Below are 7,574 nucleotides of genomic sequence, written 5' to 3'. Positions count from 1 at the left end.
CAATGTGCTCCATAAATTGCTTCTAATTGTGAACATGTCCATTCATATAAACTGGCAAATGTTGGCATTTTTAACTTTTTTGTTATTAATTTATCCGAGACTGCCTCATTTTTTAAAAGGTTTATATTTAAATTACAAAATTCTACCATAGTTTTATATTAGAAATTTTGGTATGTTCTCCATTCCTTTTATCTTTTATCTCTTACTTGTTTCAGTCATTAGACCGTGGCCATGCTGGGGCACTGCCTTGAGGAATTCTATTTGAACAAATCAATCCCAGTGCTTATGTTTATGCTTTGAAGCCTGATGTTTATCCTTTCAGTTTCTTTTGCTGAATTACTAAGTTATGGGTACATAACTTATCAACACTGGTTGTTAAGTATTGATGGGGGTCAAACATAAATACATGCACACACACACATATGTATACATACTATAGGCTTCTTGCAGTTTCTTATTTCTTTACTGCCCACAAGAGGCCACACGCAGAGGGGACAAACAAGGACAGATAAACGGATTCAGTCGACTATATCGACCCCAGTGCATAACTGAGTTCGATATAATCGACTTAATCTATACCAGTGCATAACTGGTACTTATTTAATCAACCCCGAAAGGATGAAAGCAAAGTCGACCTTGGAGGAATTTGAACTCTGAACGTAGCGGCAGATTAAATTCCGCCAAGCATTTTGCCTGACATGCTAACGTTTCTGCCAGCTCGCTGCCTTTTAGAAATATGGAACGCTTCACAAATTTGCTTGTCATCCTTGCACAGGGGCCATGCTAATCTTCTCTGTATTGTTCCAATTTTAGAATATGTACTGCTGTAGCTAGTAACTTCTTTTAGTTTCATAAGACTTTGGTTAACCTGCCTGAGACACTTGCCCAAAGCGCCACAATGTGGGACTGAATCTGGCATGGTGTGGTTTGGAAACAAAACTCTTACCATACATCCATGCCTGCATCTCCTTGCTCATATTTTTCTTGCAGTTTTTGATTTCAATAATCTCAGAGGAAATGTTAATATTGATCTTTTACCAACAAAAGACATGTGTATTCTGCCACTCTACCTCCCTGACTACAAAAGGTTGAAGAACAGTAAAGTTGACCTCAACACAATTTGAATTCAAAGAAGGGAGAACTGAAGCAAGTACTTTGTAGTATCTATACATAGTATACACTATACACTCTTTACAATTCTTACAACTCTACCACTCTAACCATTCTACCACTGTACCAATTCACCTCTGTCAGAGACTGGAAGCTAATAATATTTGTTTTAATCATTTGGAAGGAAGGAGTAGTGTCCAAGACAATCTTCAAGTTCTCCAAGACCAGTAATATAGGTTCCAAATTTTGACACAAAGCCAGAAATTTTGGAGTGGGAGTAAGTCAATTACAACAACCCCATATTTCAACTGGTTCTTATTTTTATCAACCACAAAAGTATGGAAGTCAAAATCGACCTCAGGGGAATTTGAACTCAGAATATGAAGACAGACAAAGTGCCACTAAGCAATGTACCTGATGCAGTAACGTTTTTGCCAGCTCACCACCTTATTCAAGAATAGTAATATCAGTACAGTTGATGGTTTTCTTTAACAACTACGAAATACCAGCAGCAAAAATGTCATGGAAAGTTCCAGAAGCATTGAATGTTGTAGGAAGGGGAAAGGAAAAGTTTGGCAAAGTGTTTGCTGTGGGAACAGATTATGGGCAATGAGAAGAGGAGCGAAGAGTGAGATGAGTATTCCTGAGTGGTGGTCACATTGATTGGCAAACTTTGTAGAATTCAGACCATTTTAGAAGAAATCACTTCATCATAGTTGTTCTTATGTCAGTTTTCCATGCTTGCATGAGTTGGACAAATTTGTTGGAGCAGAATTTTCTGTAGCCACATACTCTTCCTGTCACCAACCATCATCTGTTCCCAAGCAAATAATATTTCCCCATAGCCAGGCATGTTTTCATACATGATTGGAAACAAAAGATACCACTTGTATAATGGTGATGCTCGTTTACAACTGTCACGCAATGCAAAGAATGTTTTTGAAGCCTGATGTTTATTCTTTCAGTTTCTTTTGATGAATTATTAAGTTATGGGCACATGACATACCAATCCTTTGGTTGTTAAGCAGTGTTTGGAGACAAATACAAATACACACACACACACACATGTATGTATACCATAGGCTTCTTTCAGTTTCTGTCGACCAAATCCACTCACAACACTTTAGTCAGCATGCCTGAGACACTTTCCCAAAGTACCACAATGTGGGACTGAACCTGGAACGGTGTGGTTGAGAAACAAACCTCTTACCATACATCCATGCCCGCAAGAGATGAGCACATCTATGAAATATTGCTGTCAAGTTTGAGCAAAAAAGGCCAGTAGTTTTAGGGGAGGGATAGGTCAATTACATCAACACTAGTGCTCAACTGGTACTTATTTTATTGACCTAGAAGGCATGAAAAGCAAAGTCGACCTTGGTGGAAATTGAACTCAGAATATAAAGATGAACAAAATGTGACTAAGCATTTTGCCCAACATGTTAATGATTCAGCCAGCTCACTGCCTTACATCTATGGCAATAGGGATCATAGTTATAAGGTGGAGAGCTGGTGGAAACGTTAGCATGCTGAGTGAAATGCTTAGCAGTATTTCATCTGGCATTACATTCTGAGCTCAAATTCCGCCGAGGTCGACTTTGCCTTTCATCCTTTCAGCGTAGATAAATTAAGTACCGGTTACCCACTGGGGTCGATGTCTGTCCTTGTTTGTCTTGTCTCCTCTATGTTTAGCCCCTTGTGGGCAATAAAGAAATAAGAAGTGTTAGCACATTGGGCAAAATGCATAGTGGTATTTCGTCTGTCTTTACGTTCTGAGTTCAAATTCTGCTGAGGTTGACTTTGCCTCTCATCTTTTGGGGTCAATAAATTAAGTACCAGTATCATACTGGGGTCGCTATAATTGACTGGCTCCCTTCTCCCAAAATTTTAGGCATTGTGCCTAGAGTAGAAAAGAATATTGATCCTAGTTCTGACTTAACCAAGTTAGATATTGAGTTAACAAACAAAATGCACATAAATACACAATGGCAACAGGTTGATGGCCTAAAATTAAATTGTTAATGCTTAACATGTTGGTATTGTTATATTTTATAATTATGATAACAATCAACATCCTTCCAGATTAAAAATTTGCAACCAGTAAAGACTTAAAGTTTTAACAACCAATGCCATAGTTGCTTCTTCTAACCATAAATATAATAATTTGATAAAAGCTGCATTTAAAAAAAAATTATTTTCTCAAAAATTTATTCATGGTCTTTGAATAATCTACCTTTCCTAATCTACATTTTTTTTTGTTTGTCATGTACAATATAATTTAGATATATGTATTAATCAGTGATCATCTTTCTAACACCATGGTAAAGGCTTCTCGTTAAACATAATTTCATGAATCTCAACCATGTTAGAAGGTTTCTGATGATAATTAAAAGAAGGTAGGTTAGTAAGATGTAGGTCAATGAATGGCTTCCTAAGATTCTGACAATGGAATATTCCATGGCATTATTTTATACATACACACATGTACATACATGTATACATACTATACACACACACACACGCACACACACACACACATGCACATGCATATTTATATATAATATATGCATATATATGTGTATACACATATATTTATTTCTATAGATTTAAGAATGTATATGTATGTACAAAGTGTACATTTGTGTGTGTGTGTGTGTGTCTGTGTGTGCATGTTTCAACATAATGTAAGCAATGGACACTGAAATACAATTGAAGAATATAAACAAATTAGAGGCATATTGAAATATGAATATACGTTTAATACACACACACACACATACACTAGGACGGGCTGAAAAGTTTATTGGCTGGTTATGGAGGATTGATGACAAAACTGTGAAATCTCACATGTATTAGTTTCAACTTTTCTTATTAATAACTGTATTGTTCTGTTGTGTCTGGGGAGAGTCATTTTCTTTTTGTGCCTTATAATGTAACACACTCACCGGTAAAATTTCCATTTATTTCTTATTTTTATTTTCCTAAAATTTTCGTTGCATCTTGCAACCTTTTCAATAGTGACTCTCCCCAGACACAACAGAATATGCTTCAGCACACGAACTCATATAAAGAATATTGCAAACAAAATCCAAAAACTGTATTGTTCCTTTCCAGAAAAACTGTCATTTGATAGTTCAAAGATGACTTTAAAAGTACCTAGTAACAAATTCTCTTGAAAAATGGACCAAATTTAGACGAAAGGGTTGAGCCTGGATGGCAGGCAACTGACTATTAATCAAATAGCCAGTTCAGTTACCATATCCTGTAAGAGAGTTGAGAACATTCTGCACAATGAACTTGGCCTGATGAAGGTTTCTGCTTGGTGGGTGCCACATTTTCTGACATCTGAGCAAAAACACATCAAGCTGATCACATCATGGGGGGATTTGAGATTGTCTGCAGAAGATCTAGTCAGTTTTCTTTAATGTTTCCAAGTTCATCCTGAGAGTTGGGTCATCACTTTGAGCCAGAGATAATGAGACAATCCATGCTGTAGAAGCACCCCAACTCACCTGCTCCAAAAATGCCCAAGGTAGGTTCGTCTGCAGGAAAAGTGATGACCTCAGTGTTTTCAAATGCGAAAAGCATTCTGTTTATTGACTATCTTCAAAAGGGCCACACCATCAACGGAGAGTACAATGTCAACTTGCTGAGGCAGTTATGAAAGGCTATCAAGACCAAACTGATGAAAGGAGTCTTGTTTCATCAGGACAACACTCCAGCAGACAAGTCCTTTGTTTCAATGGCTGCTGTGCATGACTATAGCTTTGAATGTTTGATCACCTGTATTCTCCTGTTTTGGCTCCATGTGACTATCATCTCTCCCCCAACATAAAAAAAAGGAAACACTTGGATGGGAACCAGTATTGTAGTAATGTTGTCATATCTGTTGTTGACATATTTTGATCATCAGGAAGAAAGTTTCTTCACCAATGAGATCCAAGCACTGCAGCACTAATAGAAGAAGTGAGTTGATTACCAGGGGAACTATGCTGAAAAATGAACCTCATTTGGTCACATTCCATGAGAATATCTTGGTCAGCCTATGAACTCTTCATCCAACTCTTGTATGTATGAATGTATGTATGTATGTATATATGTATGTATGTATATATGTATGTATGTATATATGTATGTATGTATGTATGTATGTGTGGGTTTTTTTTTTGTGTGTGTGTGTGTGTGTGTATGCATGTATGTATGTATGTATGTATGCATGCATGCACATCCGTCTTAACTTAGATGTGCTAATTTAACTCTGTGAAATCATCTCATATAGATGCAAAGTGCTATAAAGCACAGATTCTGTGCTTCTAGCACTTTTTATCTATATAAGATGATGTCTTAGGATGATATATTATGGCTTATGACATTAAATCTGCACATTCAAAGTTAAGTTTGGATATGAAAATTAATATATGTTGCAAAGACTGCTTTTGTTGCCTATAGCTAATACATACATATGTGTGTGTGTGTGTGAGTTTATACCAACAACATCGTTTTACCATCCACTTTCCTTTGCTATCATGGGTCAGATGAAATTTTTGAGGCAGATTTTTCTATGACTGGGTGGCCTTTCTCTAGCCAACAGTCACCTGTTTCCAAGCAAAGTAATTCTTTGAACCTGAACAGCACAACTGCCACATGCTTTCATAAGCTTGCAAAAGAATGGCTCTGCTTTATGATAATAATGCTTGTTGATGGCCATTGCACAATGTCAAGTGAAGAAGACATAAATACACAGACACATATGCTGCTCCCATGTACACACACACATGCAGGCACATGCACGCACACATGCACACCCACATACACACACAGACACGCACACATGCAACCACATATACGCACACACAACAATCTTCTTTCAGTCTATCTCTTATAAATCCAAACCGTAAGTAGATCAACGGTGTTACAGTTAAAAAACCTTAGAATTGATAAAAAAGAAGAGTGCAGCTGTTTCCAGAATGGTTGTATGATTGATGCAGGTCTCTACATATACACACCCATAGAAATATTCTCATACATACACACATACACACATACACTCATACATACATAGAATAAGAATAGCCTGGGCAAAGTTTAGGGAGCTCTTACCTCTGCTGGTGACTAAAGGCCTCTCGCTCAGAGTAAAAGGCAGACTGTATGATGCATGTGTACGAACAGCTATGCTACATGGCAGTGAAACATGGGCCGTGACTGCTGAGGACATGCGTAAGCTTGTGAGGAACGAAGCCAGTATGCTCCGATGGATGTGTAATGTCAGTGTACTTACTCGACAGAGAGAAATGTTGTACCTAAGAAGTATCAGTTGTTGTGTGCAAGAGAGACGATTGCGCTGGTATGGTCATGTGGCGAGAATGGATGAAGATAGGTGTGTGAGAAAGTGCCAATCCCTAGCAGTTGAGGGAACCCGTGGAAGAGGTAGACCCAGGAAAACCTGGGATGAAGTGGTGAAGCACGACCTTCGGACGTTAGGTCTCACCATGGAAATGACTAGAGACCGAGACCTATGGAAGTATGCTGTACGTGAGAAGACCTGGCAAGACTAGTGAAGCCATAATCCATGGCCCCTACCTGGGACGTAGTCAGTCCACCTGTGCATACCTTCCTTCTTGTGACACTTGTGAAGACCTGTTGAGGCAAGTGAGAATCGAATCGAATCGAATCAAATCAAAATAGATGAACATCAATGGAATTTGTATCCTTGTGGTACCAGTGCCGGTGGCACATAAGAAAACCATCCAAACGTGATCGTAGCCAGTACCGCAACGACTGGCCTCCGTGCTGAGGGCACGTAACAAACACCATCCGAGCGTGGCCGTCCGCCAGCCCCGTCTGGCACCTGTGTCGGTGACACATAAGAAAACACCATCCGAGCGTGGCCGTCAGCCAGCCTCGTCTGGCACCTGTGTCGGTGGCACATAAAAAACACCATCCGAGCGTGGCCGTCTGCCAGCCTCGTCTGGCACCTGTGTCGGTGGCACATAAAATCACCCACTACACTCTCGGAGTGGTTGGCGTTAGGAAGGGCATCCAGCTGTAGAAACACTGCCAGATCTGACTGGCCTGGTGCAGCCTTCGGGCTTGCCAGACCCCAGTTGAACCGTCCAACCCATGCTAGCATGGAAAGCGGACGTTAAACGATGATGATGATGATGATGATACACATCCAAACACAATTTTTATTCACTTGTATATAGATACAAAGAATATATGCTTTCACTTGCACATATGTGTATATATAGCAAAGATATAAATAATCTAATTTACAGACCCAAATATGTACATACCAATAGCATGTAAATGTAAAAACGTTACTGCAAATGTAGTTATACATAGTTTATAGTATATAACATGGTGTATACCATAGTTATTGTACAAGTTAAAGCATGTTAGGGTACAAGTAAAGGAATACATATGTAGTTAAATATATTATCTATCAAAATCATAGTATAAAA

At 38.6% G+C, this 7,574-nt stretch overlaps 1 non-coding gene across 1 annotated transcript; it reads right to left on the bottom strand.

The window, feature by feature from the left end:
* Positions 1-730: 730 nt before the first annotated feature.
* LOC115215958 lies at positions 731-837 on the bottom strand. Its single transcript, XR_003882037.1, has one exon. It is a non-coding gene; the product is annotated as a U6 spliceosomal RNA (small nuclear RNA).
* Positions 838-7,574: the final 6,737 nt, after the last annotated feature.

This window comes from Octopus sinensis, linkage group LG9, assembly GCF_006345805.1.
Source record: "Octopus sinensis linkage group LG9, ASM634580v1, whole genome shotgun sequence".
Lineage (NCBI taxonomy): Eukaryota > Metazoa > Mollusca > Cephalopoda > Octopoda > Octopodidae > Octopus > Octopus sinensis.
Note: the sequence above shows the minus strand (reverse complement) of the source record. Positions and strands in the feature narration are given on the sequence as shown.